This window comes from Mus musculus, chromosome 5 (assembly GCF_000001635.26).
Source record: "Mus musculus strain C57BL/6J chromosome 5, GRCm38.p6 C57BL/6J".
Taxonomy (NCBI): domain Eukaryota; kingdom Metazoa; phylum Chordata; class Mammalia; order Rodentia; family Muridae; genus Mus; species Mus musculus.
Window position 1 is genome coordinate 99659154 of NC_000071.6, and position 23128 is coordinate 99682281.

Genomic DNA, 23128 nt, shown 5'->3' on the forward strand with positions numbered 1-23128 from the left:
ACACACACACACACACACACACTCACACACTCACACACACACACACACACACACACACACACACACACGTCAAAACAAAGCAATTCCTTCAGTGAGCACTGCTGTAGGGCTGCTCAGAAGCTAAGAGCACACAGACTGTGGCTAAGAGCCCCTACTGCTCTTCCAGAGGTCTCAAGTTCAGCAGCTCAGAAGTGCCTGGGATCTGACACCCTCTTCTGGCCCTCAGAGGCACCTGCACTCAAGTGCATATCACACACTTTCACATACACAGACACACACAATTTAAAATGGCATTTTAAAGAAGCAATGCTGTTGGAAAATCTCTTGAAGCCTGAATTATTCTATAGCCAATCTTTACTGGGTCCTAACCAAGTCTCTGCACTGAAAGATCCACCATAAACCAAACTTCCTATTCTCAATCAAATCCAGCTTTGTGCTCTCCACTCCAAGGGCGGGCTGGGCTGTGTAGAGAGGTGTTTGCTTCAGGAGCAGCAGCTACAGCAGCCACACACCCAGCTCTGTCTCGTCAATTAGGTGCCAGGTAACACTGAGTCAGTGCTAGACATGAGTAAGAGATCCAAACAGAGATCCTAAATTTGTTTGGATTCTGATCTTGCCACCCGCTAGCCAGAACACTAAACACTGCAGTTTGCTATCCTCATGATCAGAACACAAAACGCATTCCTCACAGGACCCAGTATTAGTCACACGTGTGCATCACAGATCTTTGGACGCATTCAAACTCTTCAGAAACACTTGTTCTTGCTACTAGTCATCAAAGCCACCAAGGCTGCCATTAGCGGTGCTCAGCTGTGTAGCTACCACACATCCCATGACTACAAGCAGGTGCTTAGTTAAGCCAGTACTCCCCACGACCTACAAAGGGTCAAAATAGCTCAACAGTACCCCGTCTTAACACAAAAACATCTTTAATAAACTCATTTCAAAACTAAGAAAATAAGATCACTATAGCTAAAAAGCCTTAATGTTTTCCAAGTTTTATCTTATAGCAAGTTATTATAGAAATTGAAAGCCAGTGAGATGGTTCAGCAGCCAGTAACCCTGATGGCCTGAGACTGATCCTCATAATCTACGCAGTGGAAGGAGAGAACCAACTCCTGCAAATACTCTCCTGATCTCCCACACTGACACTATGGCATGCATGCACACACACACACACACCCATAGATAGATACACACATACATATGCACACAAACACACCCATAGATACACACACATGCACACATACACACACATACAGACATGCACACACATAAACACACCCATAGATACACACATACACACATGCATATACACACACCCATAGATACATACATATGCACACATACATGCACATACATGCACACAACACACATACACCCTCATAGATACAACATACATACACATATACACACACTCATAGATACACACACATACATACATACATACACATTCCAAACAAACAAATGTTAAAAAGAAAATTAGAAGCTACATTTATAAAAGTAATCCCTACTTAAGGCATTCCGCATCAATGATTTCTGAAAGAAAACTCTGAAGTATTTGAATAAGCAGAGAGGAGTTTACTACGTAGATGCTATATATAATTCGGACTTTGGAAAACGCTCCTCTCTAACTCTCATGGATCAGGTATCTATGGAAATAACCACATTTCAATAGACAGCAGACCATCAGTTATTCATGTCTGTGCCTGTTCACGAGGAAGATCACTCCTCTCTCCATGCTTTGGCACCTTGACATACGTGCTAGAAGACAATTTTCTTGTCTTTGACACTGCAAGATACATCCAAATCTACCTGGCTGAAAGAGCATTGAAAGATAAGAACTCATTTCTTCTAACTACAATAATTGTTAGAAAAGTGTCTCCGAAGATGAAAGAACATCCCATACAGGCGAAGCAAAGTAGCACACCGTCGCTGAAAGCCAAAGATGAACCTGACGCTGGGGGAAACAGGAGACTTCAGACTCTGAGAAACGAGTGCTCGCCAAAATGTTAGCCGGGTGATAAGTACTGGATAAATGCCATCCGGGGTGGCTGAGGCATCTCGGCTGGATCTGCATGCGTCCTAGATCCCGAGGAATACTGAAGCTACCAGCCATGAAGCTAGGCTGTATGTGGTGAGGTCAGGAGTATCAGCGTCCCTGAGTTTGTCCCTAAGCTCTGCCAGCTGCTACCCCTCAAACACTGGAGAGGTGTAGCTCCTCCCTGCCCGTGCTGCATCCCACTTTGCGCCTCAAGGCGCTGAGCCACATCACTCGCATCAGTGGCCCTTTGCTCTCTGGCTTTCACTGAGATTCCGTCCACAGGAAGCACCAACAGTACTGAGAGAATAAGGCTTCACGTTGTCCCAGCTCCCTTCCTGGAGAGGTTCTTAGACTGACAACCTATCTCCGCCACAAGCCACAGATCCCAGTCGTGCAGCCATATCTATGTAGCTTTGAATCCAGGAACTGTAGCCTCCTCTGATCCAGGGGTAGGAATGGCTCCCAATACTGGTAACTCATCGTGGTTGCCGAAACCCTTCCAGCACTCTTTACATAATTCCTTCCACAAATTTTCCTCCAAAGTGAAGGATGGGGTTACATGCTATAATCCCTACACTCAGAAGATGAGGGCAGGGGGACCCACAAAGTCAAGGCCAGCCTGGGCTATTTAGTAAGACCTTGTCTCAAAATAAGTCTTTAGAAAATACCTCTCATCTAGTACCAGTCTGAATGCAGGCCTCTCCTGGACCTTGACTGATCGATCTACTTAGGTAAGCCATCATTTCTCTACTCTAGGATGAGCAGCTGTAAAACCTGTCAAGAAAGGGAATTCTCACTCCTGGGCACACAGGAAACAGTTGAGCACATTGCTACATCTCCTGTTGATATTCAAGCAGGTGCAGAGTCTATGTCTGAGACGAAAATGAAACTTGCTTCTCACGCTATCTTGCAGAAAGCCCATAGTCTTGATGCCCATGGACAGCTCTCCAGTAGCCCCTTTGTGATTAGCTTCAATTTTCTGCTTTAACAATAGACAAACTTGCCTTCTTAGTGCCAAACAAGGTATCCACAGAAAGCGAGATATAATAAAACAAGGCTTACCATTAAATAATCAATCTCTTAAAAGGGCTGTGGGGAGAGGGAACAGTGAAACAGATTTTAACAATGCCTAAACATGTTTCCTGAGGGACACGCGTCCTCCCATTAGGAAGGTTTTATTGGCATTGTGGAAGTTTCATCCATGGAAAATAATGATCATTAGGTTTTCGATGACAACTGTGCTAGACTACGTTATCCATCATGCTCCCGGGGTCCATGGTGTTTTAACAATCCCCATCCCTTGGTAGAAGACATTAGTGCATATTGATGCTATTTTAATTGTTTCTCACATAAAGTCCATTGCTGCCTGTCACAAGTAAAAATCATTATTGAACTTTGGGGAGCTCTGCCTGGGAGAAGTGACACTGAACTTGCCCTGTAACTGTAGCCAAGGTTATTCAAACGAAAGCCTAGGCAATTTGGTCTGATTAACGAGGCTGATCTGAGTGAGAAGATCTCAGCTCATATTCAACTTCTTTCAGGTGGCAGACCTCTGACACCATGTCTGCCCCAAAAAAATCAAAATAAAAGAGGGCATGTCACAGAGCACCTGCTCGACATGAACAACCGAACGCTTTATACTTCGCTTGTCATGTTCTTGGTTAAGGAAAGATAATTCGGTTTTAGAGTCAGAATGAGCATGATTGGGGGAAGCTAGAATAGTTTAATGATGATCGCAGTGGACTTCTGTCTCCATCACTCCCAGTATATAAAACTGGCCTAAGAATGTCACTCATAGTCTGAGACCAGGAAAAAACACAGTGTCTCGTGTATCCTAGCTGCGAAACTCCAACTAGTCCATCCTATACACCTCTCAGGTATTGATTTGCTTATATTTTATACACATACACACACACACACACATATCTGCAAGGTAAGAGTGCTATTATAAAAGATTCTTTCATACTAACACATTTCAAGTTGGCACAATCTAATGACCTGACAGTTTTTCAACATTAGCAACCCTGGGCATTATGATACTTGTGTACGTGGTGAGCACGGTGAGATGGCCCATGCTAGGTTCTATGGCTTCTTAGGTTGTGTGTATGTCTTCCTCCTAGTCCTGGTACCCTTCCCCATTTTGGCTCTACTAGTTATCCATCATTAAAACAATCTTCACATTTATTTATTTACCGTCTCTGGGTCACATGGGCTCCGTGTGTGCCTGTGGACAAAATGTGTCAGAGGACAATTTACAGGATTCTGTTTCCTCCTTTCTTCATGTAGGTTCCAGGGATCAAACGTGGTCATAGGCCCTGGCAGCCACCACTTTTACCTGCTGAGCCATCTTTCTGGCCCACTTTTAAGTTTTTTATCTGAGATAACCTTGGAATCACAGCTTGACAGATCAAGTAAGGAAACGTCTCGTGAAGAGAAGATAAATAGATTCTGTAATGAAATACCCAGCCCATCCCCACCACACAGAAATCAAACACGAAATCTTGAGTTGAATGGAATACAGTATAACCAAGCCTCAGGAACAAAGCTCTGAGAAGAAACACAGCCAACGGACCATCTCATCTCCACAGCGGAAAATAATGGCCCGTGAAACGAAGCAGAGATTATTTGGCTCATACTTCATGGATGCATTATCATACGTACGAATGATTAAAATGACGTCTCTATGCATGGATGGGTAGAACTAAATTTTGAATAATGTTAACACACATGGGAAGTGCCTGCTTTTACATCCATGCTATTGAAAGCAAAAATGCTCAAGCTAACTTCTTTTTCATCTGTTGGTCCCAGTCCATTTCATTAATCTTTCTTTCCATTTCCTATATTCTAGCTTTTAGAGTGTGCTTTTGGTGTGTGTGTGTGTGTGTGTGTGTGTGTGTGTGTGTGTGTGCGTGCATATGTGTGTATATGTGTGTGTGCGCATGTGTATGTGTGTATGTGTGCATGCATGTTGTGAGTATGCATGTGTGTGTACGTGTGTGTGCATGTGTATGTGTGTATGTGTGTGTGCATGTGTGTGTACATCCGTGTGTGTGTGTGTATGTGTGTGTTGGGGGGCCTAACCTCCCCTTTCTTTTCCTTTATTTTAGTCAAGTTAAAGTGCACTGAAGTTGAAGATACAATTTTCAGAATTACTTTTTGGCACTATTTCCAGGCATTTGTCTTAGAGAATTCTTCATGTGGTAAGAAAATTTCACTCAAAGCTTTGACAGGAGCAGGGATGTAACCCAGAGGTAGAGGCCATGTGACCACATCAGGCTCTGATGTGGTCATCTACATGCCACTGGTAGAAAAAAGAAAGGAGAGAGAGAACATGGGCCCACCACCCTGTTTCTTAAACACCATGCCCAGAAATATCATTTTGCCCCCATTTTAGTAGTGAGAAAGTTACACGAACATGCGTAGCTCCAGAAAGGGCTAGAAGATTCAGCCCCGGCTGAATAGATGCTAATCAGTAGTGGGCAAGCTCTGCAGAAAGTGGGGTGTGGAATTGCAGGTACAGATGGCTGTCTCCCCACATTCTTCACTATCATTCTTGATCGTGCAGATCACAAACTGCAGCCCGTGCCTGTGGGATGCCCTACCCAGGGAACCTGATGGGCAAAACAATAGCAATTGTTCATAACTCTCCTCTATCACCAAACCTGTGCAGCCAGGGCAGCTTGCAGTGCCGGACAGGGGGAGGCGCACAGACAAACCACCACTGCCTAAACTTGTTGGAACAGATAAGACCGACCTAACAGGGTCACTTAAATGTGCTGAGCCGAATGAAGACTGTGAGCTTCAGCTTTTAAAATCAAAAAGTCACTTCTCTCAAGTGACTTTCAGAATAGTGGACAAAGTCTCTGATATACTCCGTGGTGGTATGTCTGCATTTATTTTCCAAAAGTGTGCTTCTTATGGAAACCGTGCCTGGACATATGGCCAGCACAGAGAAAAGAGCCTGACCTTAAAAAATGTATTTCAGAGAGATAGAAAATAAAGAAGCAATGTCAAATATTCATTTTGCTCCCACAAAGGATTCTCATTACTGTCCTCTAAGAGCAATGTGAGGCAGAGACAGAATGCACGGGGAATTCTTTTCTGGTCTAGTGAATGGATTTGCAAAGTTAGATTTAAGTGCCAAGCACACTGGGCTCTGGACCCTTCCTCGCCTTTTTTTTTTTTTTAATACCATTAGGTGATAAAATTTCAATTTCATTCAATGTCCCAAGCTCTAGGTAGACAGCAAAGGTATACCTTCAAGCGTATCAGAATTTTGCTGAACAAATGCATATATTTCAGAAGAAAAGTTGTAATGAGAAAGACCGGAAATTCCAGTCATTACAAAAAAAAAAAAAAAAAAAACAATATTGAGATTATTCATCCAAAGCTCTGTATTTAAAAACAAAAACGAAAACCAGGGTCTCAGTCAGGAGGACCCCCAGTGATTACAAAGACTCCATGTCAGCCTGAACCTCTCTATTTATGTAGACAGTGCGTATGCCTGTCGGGAGTACAGTCACCTCGGCTCTCCATTCCTGCTTTGCTTCCTGCCCTGTGCTGGCCCAGATCTCAAGCCCCACTACAACTGTACAAGCAGCCTTCCAAACTGGTCCTGTCCCGCCTAAGTTGGTGACAGATGTTCCTCAAAGATGAAAATTCAGGCAGAAATACCTCTTTGCACCTGAGGACATGGGCTCAAGACATTCCTCTGAAATCACACAAGCCTGGAAATTTCCTGCTAATAGAACAAAGGGTAGAGAGCGATGCGGTGTTGTTTTGCTTTCCTGCAGAAACCCACTTCCAAGAATTCTCCAATACAAATACCTTTCTGTATTTTAAAGGCACCTGCACTGATCTGTCATGGTTTCACAGAGGTATACTGTGGTCATCCTTTTGTCCTTCATGGCTTGTAGCAGTGACTTATGAGGCCCGATATCTTAGAGGGATATCATATCATATCATATCATATCATATCATATCATATCATATCATTGCAGGCATGAGTCCTCAGAGCCTATGCCATGCTCAAGGTCAGGCCTTTTCATTTTCATTTTGGCAGAATATGTACAGAGTCGAGATTGATCAGGCAACAGCCCATCATCATCATTATCATTATTATTATTATTATTATTATTATTTCTTTGTTAGTTTCCAGCCATAACTGAGAAGCCAATCAATCTAGAAGCATCATAAACAAAAGCCACCACTGGCTCTTTCCGAGTGAGACTTTCTGCCAACTCTACTTTCTTCCGTCACTAACCACTTCAGAACACAACACCAAAGAGCAGAGCTGCGAAGCAGGGGAGTTGCCGCAAACACAGTAGCTTCTGAGAGAGCCATGTTCCATCACAGCTTTGTCTTGAGGAAGGAAGGAGGTAGACCCTTCCCACCCTCCCAGCTCTCACTCAGTAGAAAGGAACGCTGTAGAAACCAATCCCTGCCCCTGCCTGCTGGAGGAGGGAGGGATTAAGACGTAACCTAGAAAGCAAAGTGACAGGACTTGAAAACGCAGGAGTGCTCCCTCACGAAGGCTTCTGTGCTGTTGAGTGAGCCAAATAAAGAGATGGCATAGCCAGCAGGGGAAATCGACTTTGAATCTCCAAGAGGCATCCAGGAATCCCTCCTCACAAAAGCAAGGCTTCAAACTAAGCTTTGTCCGACACCCTGGGAGATTGTTTCTCTGCACAGGGATTCCCTAAAGTTACAACCACTGCTCTCAGGGGCCTCCGTGACTAATACGTTACACTGCCAACAAACACTTTGAGCCCCCAGAGCTAAAACACCATCTCTTGAGTCTTTTCTTGCCTGAATCTGTGCTTCTGGACATGGAGACAGTATAGAAAAATGGCGTCTGCACAGGTAAATGTCTCCTTGGCTCCAAACGTTTTTCTTCCTTGTAACTCTGAGAATTTTTGCCTCCTGTACAACTTACTGTCATCACAAGACTGGGAAGGTGTCCAAAACAACAAACTGCACACATAAAGTATATTTTGTTTATCATCTGTATGTCAGTAAAACTGTTTTGAAAGTCAACTGGGAGGAGGCCTTCCCTCACGTCAACTCTGCCTTCCTCCTCCCAAGCATATGCCACACCATGACCTTGCTCCGCTGGGAGGTAATCATTGTAAATCATATTCCTCAGGCCCCGTCTGATCTTCCAGGATCTCTTAAAATAAAGTAAACCACACAAATACCACATAAAGTAACCAAGGGGCTTCTGTCTCAAAGACACAGCCAACCTCCAAGAGGCATTAAGATGTGTGTCTCCACCATGAGAGGCCTTGGGCCAAATGTGTCTTCTTAAACCCTGGGAGCCTGAGAGGCTAGGCTGGCGCATGGCTGAATTATTCTGTTTTTATTACTTGCTTGTCTACTATGTTTTTATCCTCAACATTAAATTCACATTCCCATCTCATTAGGTTCTAGAAATACTCGAATACTAATCATGCATAAATAATCCACCTGCCTGTTTCTTCTCGTGATTTTTACATGAGATATCGACATCACACCTCTCCTACATCACTCCTCTCTGACATCACACACTAAAATCCAGCTCTTCCAAAGACTCTTTCTCCATGGCCCTCACACACGCCCATCCTCCACATGCTTAAGTCACAATTCAGCTTGACTTCAAGTCATTGCCACTTCCTTTACAGCCCTTCTTCTTGGAGTTTGACTCATGTGGTTTGAATAGGAAATGCATTCACATAATACAAAAGGCAATAGATATAAAAATGTAAGAGAATATGAGGCCATCATCCCAGCCACAAGCAACTGAGCTTCCCGCTTTAACATAGCCAGCCAAAATTAGTAGAGCTTCATTACACCACTCTGCAGTTTATTTGTAAAATTTGTTTTTTCCATTATTTTATTTATTTATTCATTTTACCATCCAGATCGCTGTCCTCCATCCCCACACCCTCCCCCCACTCCCTCCTCCCCTTCTGAGAGGCTAGGGCCTCCTAGGTATCCCCCACCCTGGTATATCAAGTCTCTTCAGGGTGAGGCATATCCTGTCCTACTGAGGCCAGACAAGGCAGCCAGCCCAGTTAGAGGAATGGATTCCACAGGTACATAACAACCTTAGGGATAGCCCCTGCTCCATTTGTTGGGGAACCCACATGAGAACTGATCAGCACATCTGCTATATATGTACCAGGGGCCTCAGTCCAGCCCGTGTATGCTCGTTGGTTGTTGGATCAGTCTCTGAGAGCCCCTAAGGGTTCAGGTTAGTTAACTCTATTAGTCTTTCTGTGGAGTTCCCATCCCCTTGAGGGTCCTCAAGCCTTCACCCAGCTTTTTCCATGACAGTTCTGAGCTCTGTCCTATGTTTGACTGTGGGTCTCTACATCAGTTTCAGTCAGCTGCTGGGTGGAGCCTCTCAGAGGACAGTTATGCTGGGCTCCTGTCTGCAAGCATAACGGAGTGTCATTAATACTATCAGAGATTGGTCTTTGCCCATGGGATGGGTCTCAAGTTGGGCTGGTCATTGGTTGGCCATTCCCTCAGTCTCTGCTCCATTCTTGTGCCTGCATTTCTTTTAGACAGGACAAATTTTGGGTCAAAAATTTTGTGGGTGGTTTGGTGCCCTTATTCCCTCACTGGGGATCCTGACTGGCTATAGGAAGTGACCTCTTCAGGTTCCATGTCTCCATTGCTAGGAGTCTCAGCTAAGATCACCCACATTGACTCTCAGGATCCTCTTCATCCCAGATCTCTGACAGCTCCTAGAGATGCCCCACCCCACCCCACCCCCCAGCAGAATATTTCCATTCATTCTTCTGTCCCTCTGGCCCTTTCCCCTGTCTCTCCTCATACCTGATCCTGACCCCCTCCACTCCCCTCCCCATGCCCTCTCCCACCCAGTTCCCTCCCTCCTTCTCTCTCCTATGATTATTTTATTCTCCCTTCTAAGTGAAATTTCAGCATTCTCACTTGGGCCTTCCTTCTTGTTTAGCTTCTTTGGGTCTGTGGAGTGTATCATGGCTATCCTCTAATTCACAGATAATATCCACTTATCAGTGAGTGTGTACCATGCCCGTCCTTTTGGGTGTGGGTTACCTCACTCAGGATATTTTCTAGTTCCATCTACTTGCCTGCAAAATTCATGTTGTCCTTGTTTTAAATAGTCATTTCTGCTGTCACTCACTCATGGGTAATTTATTGGTCCTTTAACTGAGCAGAGGGCTGGAAAGTAACCCTTCATCAAACTTTCCCCAGATGACATCTTTTGAGGAAAATATCTGCTCCTTGCCAGCCTGGTGTCCTTCACACCTGGGCTTACCTAGTAAGCCAACTACACCAACAAGGAGACAACCGAATTCCCTCTTGGGGTAGCAAGTGGGATGTGCTCATGGGTGTGGTCATGGGCATTGAGACTAGGAAAAGACACCAGAGTCAGTGCCCAGAAATTCTCTGATCAGCCTTTGCTCCAGCTTTCCAATTCCTTCCCTTAGGCGGAGAGGTCTGCCCAGTGTGGGCTGTAAAACCAGGCAGGGAACATTGAGAAGAGGTCTTTGCCTGAGCTGACTACCAACGGCCAGGGGACATCAGGGGCAAAGGGGAAACTGAGAAACAGCATTATCTTAGTTGAGAGGGCTGCTGCCCAGTACCTGTCATGAGGCAACATCACCCGGTAGCCCTAACAGCAAAAGGAAGCAAAGCAAGTGTTTCTCTGAGAATGCACAAGGTGAGAGCTGGAAGCTGACCAGGCACAGAGGGGTAGAACACAGTCTTCCCTGTGCAAGCTACGGTCTCTCCTAGGAGTCTCTGATTTCCCAAGGCTCGACAGACAGCAGGAAAAGAAACTGATAAAGTCCTGCCTGCAAGGAAGATCATTTCTCTTAAGATATTCCAGGCACTTCCCCTCCCCTCTAATTCCCCTGGACAATGCTGGCTGACAGCCCTCTGATATGGAAGAGTGAGTGGAGGCTGGCCAGGCAGGGAAGGAAGAAAGGAAGGAAGCCTGCCAGGAGCACACTTTCATATATCAGCATGAGCTCAAGATAAATAATCCCAGCCAGCCCAAGCAGCTATCAAACCAAAGGGCATGTTGCAGGTAGCAAGATAAATCGTTCCTGTCAAGGATGTCTTTGTTTGTCCCCAACAGCCTCTTACGATATCTCTCTCTCCTGACAAAGCGACTCCAGGAACAGGATTCTAACATGCACTGCCCTCTGGAAATGATAGTGCTAAAGAGAGAGAAAAATGAGCCCCAGATCCTAGGTCCAGAAGCCAATATGCGATTGGCCGTGGGAGTACTCATTAAACACAGGTTAGAAGCAAAATCCATCGGAAACAATCGCTGTGTATTGTTTTCACCAAACTCATCGTGGCTGGCCAGGCCAAAGAATGTGAATAGCCAGTGTCCCATCAATGGGCTTGTATCGTGAGTCTTATCCATGCTGATCTTCCACGGACCACCTCCCAACCCCTCACATGATCCTGATCCTGAGGAACGGGGCACAGCCGGAGGACTGCCTATACAAACACCACAGTAGAAGAAAGTGGTGGTCAGGTTTCTAATCTCATTGTAGAAACAGTCTCTATAGCTTTCCAAAAGGAAAAGGAAAAGAATAAAAGCAAACCTTTTATTTGTAGTAATAATTACATCTGTATTTGTTTTAACTTTCATAGTTAAATAGTACAGTACTTGCCTAGCACGCACCAGAACTACATCTATGACCGCATGTATGTGTGTGAGTATGTGCATGCATGTGCACACATGCACCACACACACACACACCTTAGTAAATACGTCCTTCCAGCTTTTGTCAGATAATGAGGAAGGAAGCCTGATGTAATTGCTGCATGGTGTCTCCTGCCCAACACACTTGTAGAGGTTATTTAGAAGTCTACGTGCACCTGAAGCAACACAGGGCAAAAATAAGTCTTGACTTCAGTAGGAGGCAGCCCAGGACACACAAGTTGCTGCTAGGAAAATGAATCTCCAAAGGTCTGACTGGAAGGCTCCACAAGACTTGCACTCTCTCCTACTTGTTCCTGTTCTCCACACACAACAGCAAGTCATAAGAGGATGGGACAAACCCTCATTACACTTTATTTAATGCAACAGGATGCAGTTGGTTATACTGTCACAGTATGACTCATGGTCTTTGGTAGATGTCTCTGTGCCCTGGTAGAGAAAAGCCTTCCGTGGAAGTTCAGGAGCCTCGTGCCTTCCTTCCTGGAAGACTGGAGTCTGGCCTTCTCTAGTGCTCATTATGATGGCTTGTCTTGGTTGTCAATTTGACTATACCAGCAGCTGACCAAAACCCAAGTTGCTGGGTACGCCTGTGAGAGATTTTCTTGATTTGATCATTGGAAGTGTGTGTATGTATTTCTCTGTGTGTGTGTGTGTGTGTGTGTGTATGTGTGTGTAGTACATGTGTGTATTTGTGTGTATGCGTGTGTATTTGTGTTTGTGTATTTGTGTGTGTGCATGTGTGTGTATTTGTGTTTGTGTATTTGTGTGTGTGCATGTGTTTGTGTGTGTGAATTTGTGTATGTGTGTGTGTGCACACATATCTCATGCTTAGTTCTGTTCCCCTAGAGAACCTTAAGCCACTCATCAACATGGTTAGCATGGGGGAAAGATTGAGTTTTGGTTTGTGTCCTGGCTCTATCACTTCTCATGGAACATTGACAATTATTTTACTTTTAGTGTCAGTTTCCCCTCATTAAAATGCAAATGGTGAGGGCTGGAGAGATGGCTCAGTGGTTAAGAGCAGTGGCTGTTCTTCCAGAGGTCCTGAGTTCAATTCTCATCACTCACATGGTGGCTCACAACCATCTATAACTGTGGTCCCATGGGATCCAATGCCCTCTTCTGGTGTGCAAATGTACGTGCAGGCATATACAAAAATAAATAAATCTCTTTTTAAAAAATGCAAATGGTGGCTTTGTCAAGTTGGTAAATTTGCACAGGACATAAAGTGGTACTGTTCCACTTTGTTTCTCTGTTGTGACAAAATCGAAAGCCACTTGTGGAGGAAAGGGTTTATCTTGTAGATCAGTCTACCACAGAGGGCAGTTGGGACAAGGGCTTGGGAATCAGGAGTCAGAAACTGAAGCAGAGGGCATGGTTAACTGCTTGCTGGCTAGATCCTTATGGCTTGCTCAGCCTGCTCTTTTATACAACCCAGGACCACCTGCTCAGGGATGGCACTATCCATAGTGAGCTGTGCCCCGACCCCAAACATTAGTCAAAAATGCCCTGATACCCTGATGCCAAATATAATAGAGGCATTTTCTCTACTGAAGCTCTGTGTCCTAGATGAGTCAGGCTTGTGTCAAGTTGGTAACAACAGCAACAACAACAACAGACCAACCAGCACAGACAGCCACAACCCGGCAAGGGAAGACACAAAAGCTCAATCAAGCCTGCCCTCACCCCACATCCAGTTGTAGTCTCTGGTTTCTGGGCTTATTATTTAGGGGCTCCCTGTACACCAGAATTTGCCCATGTTGGCCACTCGTATCGGTCTCTGTGATGAGGACTCTGGGGAATCCTACACTGCTGGGTTCAGATCCTCAGACAGTTCTTTGCTTTAGAACCAACACCCACTTGTGGACCAGAGCTCCTCTTACATTCTTTTCCTCCTGGAACCCTCTCTGAATAATTATGTCTCCCTCTTCCACACTCCTACAATCTGTTATATTTGTTCCCCTCATGATATACTGGCTTCAGTGAAAATGGCCTTTATAGGTGCATGTGTTTGGATACTTGGTCCCCAGTTGGTGGAACTATTTGAGAAGGATTGAGGGGCGTGGTCTTGCTACAGAAGGTGTGTCACTAGGGTCACTATTCCCAGTGTGCCCTCTCAGCCTCCTGCTTACAGAGTAAGATGTGAGCTCTCAGCTGTTCTTACCAGATACCTTTTCTCTGCAGTCATGAACTCTAACCCTCTGGAATTGTAAACCTAACTAAATGTTTTATTTTATAAAGTTGTCTTGTCGTGAGTGTTTTGTTCACGTAATAGCAAAGTAACTAATACACATTCTTTTGAAGCTTTTTAAGATTTATTTAATTTTATGTATGAATTTTTTCCTGCATGTATGTACATGACCCACGTGAATGCCGTGTCCATGCAAGTCAGGAGAGAGCATTGGATCTCCTGGAGTGGGATTAGGATGGTTGCGAGCTATCAGTTGGAGACTGGAGTTTGAACCTGGATTCTTTGCAGAAGCAGCAAGTGCTCTACACCGCTAAGACATCTCTCCAGCCCTGCCGCTTCTTCTTTAGCTCATCCAGTCAACAGAAGGTCTTCATGAGACATACTGTGTTGGATGTTGAGAATGTGTTCTGGAGCGAACTCCTGGGAGGCCATGAGGTGATGCATGGCACACAGAATGACTCCTATGGGTCTGATCCAAGAACAGACCAGACACTTTGCAGATTAGTAATTTTGTGCAAAGAGATGTGAAGGGTTAACCTGTCCTACTCAGGACCCAACTGACTAAAATCCCCTTTAAGCTGCTTTATCTGTAGTCAGAACACAGGAGAACAGTGCCCCAGGCAGAGAAAAGCCAAGGATCAAAGAAAAGAAGTTTACAAAACAAAATAGAGTAAATTTTCCATTTCATAGAGAGATGTTACCGCACAGACTCTTCTGTTAGCATCAACCATGCAAACTGGCAAAAATTCATTCATTAGTCGACAGTGCTTGGATACAGTGGTGCCTTTGGTCTTCCCGACAGACTATGGTGGCACCAGCATGGAATTTATGTTCTTCTGAAGATTATCACTTTCAAGTTACTCAGCAGAAGCCCTGGAGGTAAGTCAATATGGCTAGCATTTGATTTGTTAAGAGATATAGCATGTAGACATAGCATGTAGATATAGCATGTAGATATAGCATGTAGATACAGCATGTAACTATAGCATATAGATACAGCATGTAAATATAGCATGTGGATACAGCATGAAGATATAGCATGTAAATATAGCATGTAGCTATAGCATGTAGATATAGCATGTAGCTAGCTATAGCATGTAGATATAGAGATGTAGGACATTAAATTTGCAGAGTCATAAAAATTTAAGACAAACTTTTAGTAAAATCTTTAATTTATCTTTAATTTTATGAAAGAAGGAGAAAGCAGAGCTGAGGGGCACAGGCAGTATGGGTGTTGTTGAAAATTACAGGCAGAGGAGTGGGTGTTTTTGAAGAATACAGGCAGAAGTGTAGGTGTTGCTGAAGAAAACAGGAAGAGGTGTGGGTGTTGTTGAAGAACACAGCAGATCTGTTGTGTTTGGCCAGATCTAAAAGGAGAAGGCCAAGCCCTAAAGTTGGCCAGAAACAAATCAGGAAAGAGCAGGCTAGTATGACAAAGAAATCAGTGGGTTTCAATCAGATATTCTGGATTTTAGTCTTTTATTTAGCCGAGTGACTTTAAGGATTATTCACCCTCAGTTTCCACTACCAACAAATGGGAATAATACTAGTTCCTCCTTGAGATATAGCTCAGGCTTGACATGGTCCCATCAGTTATAGACACGCAAGTCCTCAGTAGAGGCTTGGTCTACAGAGAGACATGATAGATATTTTGTTTGTACTTTTCAAGTTGGAACAAAATAAATCACTAACCCTGTATTTGGTTTATGAGCTTCTGATGGGAGCCAGCCGTGGGATTTTTCCAATCACTTTTAAAAACTAATCACAGTGTACAGTGAGCAACACAAGAAGCTGCTCACGGTGCAGGTTATATACGTATGTATTCTTTACATCTCGTTTTCATTTTAATATGTGTCTTAAATTCTTTTGTGAATTTCATACACAAGTTCCCTGCACTCACATTTCTGCCTCTCCCTTCTTCTAACTCCTCTCATGTGTTCATCTCTCCCCCTGAACTCATAACCTGTTCCTCTATAATTATTGTTGCTATATATGTATATGTAGGTGTCTCATCTCCAGATTCCAATTAGTGCTACATATATCAATACATGCACACATATGCATGCAGATGCACATACATCTGTATCTATGTCTGTGCATGTGTATATGTGATGTGTTTAGGGCCTTGCCCCTAAGGAAAACAATACTCTCCCTCCTTCAAAGAACCACTTGCTGCTGTAGTTCTTCATCTAAGGGTGTGGCAGATCTTTGTGACTGCAAGGCCAGCCTGGTCTATGTGTGAGTTCTAGAGCTATAGGGTTAGACCCTGTCCAAAGACAATTCTTTCAGGGAGGAACACAAGAATAGGTTTCAATCATTCACCCTGAAGGCTAATTCATTTACATGCTCCATGATGCAAAGCTATCCCTTAGATATATACTCCCTGGGCGAAAGGCAGGTAAATTACCTCAAAGGGCGGAAAGGCACAAGATCACCACGTTCCCCACCAGAGGCTTTCTTGCTCTTACTTTATCCAGTGCTTCCTTCACTAAAGTCCAGTGCAGGTGCTTTGGGACCTGAAGAGATCAAGCAGATCCTGAAAATCATTTGTCTCTGACTACAGATTCAATTTGCCCCTGAAATGAGCACTTTGCAATGAGGCCAGTTCACTCATTACTTGGTGAGCCTTAATATTTCCATAGGATCAAAAAAACTGTATATCTGGATTTTAGTTTAGATGTGCTATAGTTTCCTAACAGTGGTAAAACAGAGGCACAGCCTAGTGGTTTTGTATTGGGGGAGAGGGTTAAATGTGTGTATCCTGCCTTGGGTAACTTCTTGGTCAGTCCTTGCTGCTACCCAAGAGTACCATATGCAAGACTGCTTAGACCACAAACAGCACTTCACCTAGATCTGGAGTGGAACTGAGCCACAGATTGCCTGGAGAGAGCAAAGAGCAGAGTCTAGGGCATGTAGAATGAAAGACCAGCACAGGAGAGAAAAAGGGACAGATCTTAGAGTGAGTGACAGAGAAGCAGGCAGAACTGAAAGCCAGTGTCCACAGTAGGGCTCAGAGACAGACCCATTCCAGCCTGTGGCCAACAGGAGCCATACAAGTGAGCTGTAAGCTCACACAGCCCACTGCTGTGTCCAAGCACAGCATGGAACCCTTGCCTGAAGACACAGGCAAGGGTATCTACAGCATGCTCAAAGGTGATTTCTACTAGATGCAGTCTAAAAAGACTTAGAAATTAGTGAGCATAAATTTAACCATGCTGCAGAGATGTTAGTGGGTGGCCATTGGGCTTGTTGTTGCTGTTTCCCAGCTATGATTCTGGAGGAGGGTTGCTATCAGCCACAAAACAGCCACAGAATCAATGGCGTAAAAGGCGGCGATGGTGGTGGTGGTGGTGGTGGTGGTGGTGGTGGTGGTGGTGATGGTGCAAGCCATTAACCCCAGCACTCAGGAGGCAAAGGTAGGAGGATTGCTCTGAGTTCGAGGCCAGCCTGGTCTAGAAGATGAGTTCCAGTGCAGCTACAGAGAAACCCTCTCTCAAAAACCAATACAAAACAAAGCAAACAACAACAACAACAAAATCTCCTCCAAGAGGCAGAAACATACAGGTTTTCAAGTTCTTAAGGGGAGGCAGGAGCTGTCAGGGTAACAGGTCCATCAGAAAGGCACCCCTAGCCCCACCCACCACCCCTTCTCAGCCAGAACTTTCTCCTGACACACTGAGAGCACCTCCCATCAACAGCCTCCTCTCGTGAAGTCTGTTGTCCTGGGTGCCTCTTCCTTTCTTTGGAAGAAACAGCACAGGCATGAGGAAGTGAATGTGTAAATCTAGTGGCAAACACCATGCAGGTCAAGCGTGTGGCTGAAGAGCAAACAGAATTACGTTTGTCACAACACATCTGCGGTGCAATGCTAACCTACGTGCTCTGCGTGCTGCCCTGCGAACACTGCCTACTACTGAGAACTGCACAGAGGCAGCTTTGCCAGCCAGGGCACCTGCTGCCAAGACCCTAGAAAATGTAGTTTATAAAATGTAGATTCATTCAGACTCTGGAATCTGAACAACTAAACCTCTCTACGCCTCTGGGAACACCGAATTTATGTCAACAAATGTTACGCCATCTATAACCATGCCAATTTGCATTTAAGCGCTTCCAATTATTTATGTGGCTAGGGGGTGAATTCCGGTTTTCTGGTTACAGTTTCATGATCTCCTCCCTCTCTCCTCTTCTTCCATCCCTGCACCCCACCCAGCCCCAAGAAAAGACACTGTAGTTCTTTTCTATGAGCAAAAGAAAAAAAAAAACTTTTAAGTAAACGACATCAACTTTCAGTACTGCAAAGCTGAGTACCCTTTCCCATGGCTCCAAATGGCCTCTTCAGCACCACATGAAATAAACATATTTTATTTTCAAACACTGTTTCCCTGCAGGTAATAAAAAATATTTTTAGTTGGTTACCAGTTGTTCTGTGTGGCTGCACATTTTTCCTTAGAGTCTAACCACTAGGGCATTGCAGCCTTGCATAGGGAGAATGGGGAAGATAGAGAGGTATATAGAAAAAATTTTAAAGGAAGTTAGAAGGTGGAACCTATTCCATGGTCCCATAGGTCACCAATGCAGGTGGAATCTGCAGTCATCCGGGGTTCTGGCATTGCAACGAGGCAGCTATGTCAGTTTGAGAATTAGACAGATTATAGAACTAGCTGCCCAGGCACCTGATGGGCATAAATTACCATCTCATTCCCTGTAGTCAGTGCCTGGCTTGGAGACGTGACTGATCAAACATTGGTCTCCCTGGGAAGGAAGTGGGAATGGTCTCTCCTAGCACTCTCCAGTCCTCCTGATCTCAGTTTCTCACCACTAACAAATGCTTGGGCTTGAGAACTGTGCACATCGGACAGCAGTGGGCACTCGGCTGGGAGGCTCCTTCACTTCTGTCTACGTAGCACCAGGTAACTGACAAGCGGGGCTGGTGATCACCTGGCTGACAGACTCCAGAGCATCTGAAGCCATGTGCTATGCAGTTATTAGCCTTCCTTACCCTTGAGTGCTTTGTTAATCCTTTCTGTGTAAACTTGTATACATCAGTGCAAAGTGAACTTGGTTTGCCAGCAGCATCAATTTTAAAACCACTTGCTTCATCCCCTCTTAAATAACTTACTGGGTTTCGTTTGATTCTTTACAGAGCATCAGACTTCAACCAACTACCAGGTCCAAGACCTTATCTTTTTCTAAAACTATGTCGTCGTATTACTGGTTTCTCCCAGAAGATGAGCCTACAACGGTGCCTGGAGGAGAAGGGAGGAACTGCAGGAAGGCAGGGATTTTTCTAGGGAACCCTCAGAGAAGACTTCTCTAGGTCCCTCAAGGATTTTCTAACCATGGGCAGCAGCCTGAGTAGAGTCACAATGTCACTGTGACAAACCCCTGTGCTGTGTTCTCCCAGAGGTTAAAGTAGGGCAGCGGTGGACAGGGAGGAGGAGAAAGAGTGTGTGTTGGTGCAAGATATTCTCCTGTTATGGAAGAGGAAGGAGACGAAGAGCTAAAGTGATTCTTCCTATACTTCTGGCTGATCAGAAAGGATATATTATGAAAAATTGAATAATTCCTAAACAAGTCTTTGTACATTTTCTCCTAATGATGGATCAGATGGGATAAAATAATAGGGAAAAAGAAAAACACTGTTTCTTCATTAGAATGAGATAACACTAGATTGTCTGGGTTATGCCCACCCATTTAGCACATATAAGTTTAGCCGTTGCTTTGTCCTAGGCACTAAAGGTTTATATTTAGTGGCTGTGAAGAAGGGAATTGCCTGAGACTGTCACTCAGGACAGTCAGCCATATACAGACCAAGAACAGGGAGCCAAGATGTGAAAGTGAGTGATCTTAAGTGAGGAGTGGAGTCGCCTAGAGGGTAGGGCCAAGGAACAACAGCTAGTGCATTCAAATGTGCAAAGACATCAAATTGCTTCTGTTTAACTCTTAGCACAGAACCAAAGGGTATATTGAGGAGGGGGAGGAGGAGGAGGGGGAGGAGGAGAAGGAGGAGGAGGAAGAGATGGGTCTCAGTGGAAATGAGATCCTTGGAGCCATTATCACTAAAGCCTTAATACTGGTTTTTTTTTGGGGGGGGGGTTGGGGGGATTACAGCAAGTGTTCACACAAAATAGAATAGACTTGTCATTTGTGCGAAAGTGGAACTTCAAACAACCCAAGAGAGGCCATGTGACCTGAAAGTGCCTTGTGGCTCTGAAGCATTCCAGAAGACAGAATCCCTGTGCTTTTCATGTCAGTTCCAGAGGACCAACTCCTTCTCTATCAAACATTAAACTTGTTTAGTTTTAATAAAGACTACATCATTAATCATGCAAATTGACTTTTTGCTGTCCCCTAACACTTATGAAGTGTTTGATTCAGGCCTCCTGTTTATTTCACTTTATAAATAAGAAAACTGATAACGTTTGAAAAATAAAACAAGAATTAAAGAAGAGTCCCCTGCCCAATAATGTCCCGTTTCCTAAGCTCTGTGTGAGTGAAGACACTCACTCTATCTGCCCACCTATCTATCTGCCCGCCTATCAAGTTAGCTATCTAATTGGAAGGCAGCAAATGGGTTACAAAAAGAAAAAATATTAAGATTAGAATGTCTAGGCTCTGCCTTTCTACTTCAGATCTCAAATGTATGTAAGAATAATAAATAATAAAAATAACCTTAAGCTAAGGAATGTTTTAGTTAGCGTCTGGATGTTTTCTACCTCCCAAATATTCTATAATTATAACTCAAATTGGCATCAGGTAATTCATATTTTTCAGTGACCCTCTCTCGGCTCCGTGACTGCCTGTATCACCATGTCTACTCTGTAAGCCAGTCGGGGTATTAAAAATTGAAAGCAAACAACAGCCAAGTTTCAAATATAATCAAGCATACTGCTCTTCTCAGGGTGCCCTGTCTTTGTCTTCCTCCTACCAAGGCTCCCCCAAGCCCCTTACATGCATGTGTGCACACACAGAGACACATAGAAATGCACACACTCCTCTGGAAAATTCACTGTCCAGTGTCTGTATGCATCGAGCACGGGCAAGTTACATCGGAAAATCTGTATTCCAACAGCTGTGAGAAAGACCTCCCCCTGGAAGCTGGTGATGTGGCCACCCAGAATCAGAATAACATTTACTCAAGACATTTCAAACCCACCAGACAAAGCTCCAGGGACTTTGATATGAAGACCAATTCTCCTCCAGGAAAAAAAAAATGGACAGGTGATTTAATGTGCTTTTCTCATTGCTAATTTCTATGATCTGGAGATTAATTTAAATGCAGATATAATTTATTTGAATAATGTCTCAAGAAAAGAACTCAGTTGCTATTTCAATAGGTGTCAGGGTGTGAAAAATTATTGTCATAATTATAGTAACTGGAATTGAGCTTGTAAAAATATTTTTGCAGAATATTAAATAGCTCTATGGTATCTAGGACCACACACACACACACACACACACACACACACATATCATAGTAAGATCCCATTTACCATTAATTTATAGTCTTCCTAGACAAAGAAAAAAAAGTTGTATCGGATGTTGTTGAGTTAGAATTACCTTAGAATAGCTCAGTCTGACTTATCGTGGGTCTATAAGAGATGGACAGATGCAGCCTTTCTGTGGTAGCTTTCTGTAGATCTGACAGACTACCTGAGAAAACATTTACAGCAGGAAGGATTTATTTTGATTCATGCCTTCATAGGGCTCAGTCCACAGCTGCACTCTTCTGGGCCTGCAGTGAGACAGATCACAGTGGTCACAGAACTGTGTGGCAGAGGACATTGCTCACCCCTCGGCAGCCGGGAAGCATTGACCAACAGGAGGATGCAAGGAACAAGATACATCCTCCAAAGGCCCAGCCACTCCCAGAATCAGACCGGGCTTCCTCAGTCTCCACTACCTCCTACTGTAACAGTCAATTATGAATCTGTGGACAGGAACCCACTGACTAAATCTATACCCCATGATTCAGTCAGCTTCTAAAAGCCGTAGTTGTGAAAACTGCATTGAGGGCAAAGCTTTCAACACATGGGCCATGTGTGTGTGTGTGTGTGTGTGTGTGTGTGTGTGTACATATATGTACATATGTTTATTTACACACACATGTATATATAATATATGTGTATATATCCTATGGTTATATCAGCATTATATACATATACATATACATATATAAAGAGAGAGAGATACCATCATGATATATATATATGTATGTATGTGTGTGTGTGTGTGTGTGTGTGTGTGTGTATCATACCACATGCACCATAACAGTGCTTATGACTGGAAGGTGACTGAAAGCTATAACAAATTCTCAAAACTACAGCCCTGAGAATATAGGAATATCTGTTCACAGACATGTGAGTTTGCATCCTGTCCAGTAGCAACTTCTGGAAAGTTAGGATAAAATACCATAGTTCCAATAAGCATACAACAGAGTGCCTGTGCACGTATCGCCACAATGATGCTAAAATAGCAGCACAGCCAGGACACAGAGATGCAACCAATCAAATGAAGCACCATGATGTTATACTATATTTGCTGGGCTTTTTCGTAAAGGAGGTCATGTCAAAATGCGTCTATGCCTTATGTTCCAAACATCAAAGAGAAACGTCGTGACGTTGTGCACAATTGGTTATATCTCTACTGCTACATAGTCTGTATTTTATGAACATCATATAAAATGCTTACTAAATCAGTATAGCAGGATCAGAACCTTCACCTTAGAGAGGAAGCTGAGAGTCAGGGAGGTCTACTATCTCCACCAAATAATTGAGTGAGAGAATAGAATTAATTAATTAATTATGTCAAATATCTTAGAACCCATGAGAATGTCTGCAAGAAAGTTGCCCCTATTGAGAAACCGACTGAATCTGCCTTTTTTAAGGTTTATGCTTTCTACTGGACAGTTTTTCTCGAAAGTCGTTTTCCAATTCCAAGGTTAACACAACAGCCCCAGGAGAGAGCATGACCATGATTTTGCAAAACAAACACTGACACTGATTTAAATGTACTATCTCAGATGCTGGCTGTATTTTAACGCACACTTCAGTAGACTCAGCTCATAGGCACAGATAAATACTGTGAGAATTCCAGGTAGGTGAACAGGAGTGTGGAGTCACACCCTAGGACTCTTGAAAATCCATCCTAGCGAGTTGCAAAGCTTCATAGCTATTGGCCTAGA

The 23128-nt window shown here is 43.9% G+C and overlaps 1 long non-coding RNA gene across 1 annotated transcript in view; it reads right to left on the reverse strand.

Moving 5' to 3' along the window:
- Positions 1–23128, reverse strand: part of A930011G23Rik (RIKEN cDNA A930011G23 gene) — a 431817-nt gene that overhangs the window by 361910 nt on the left and 46779 nt on the right. The gene's annotated exons all lie outside the window — the stretch shown is intronic.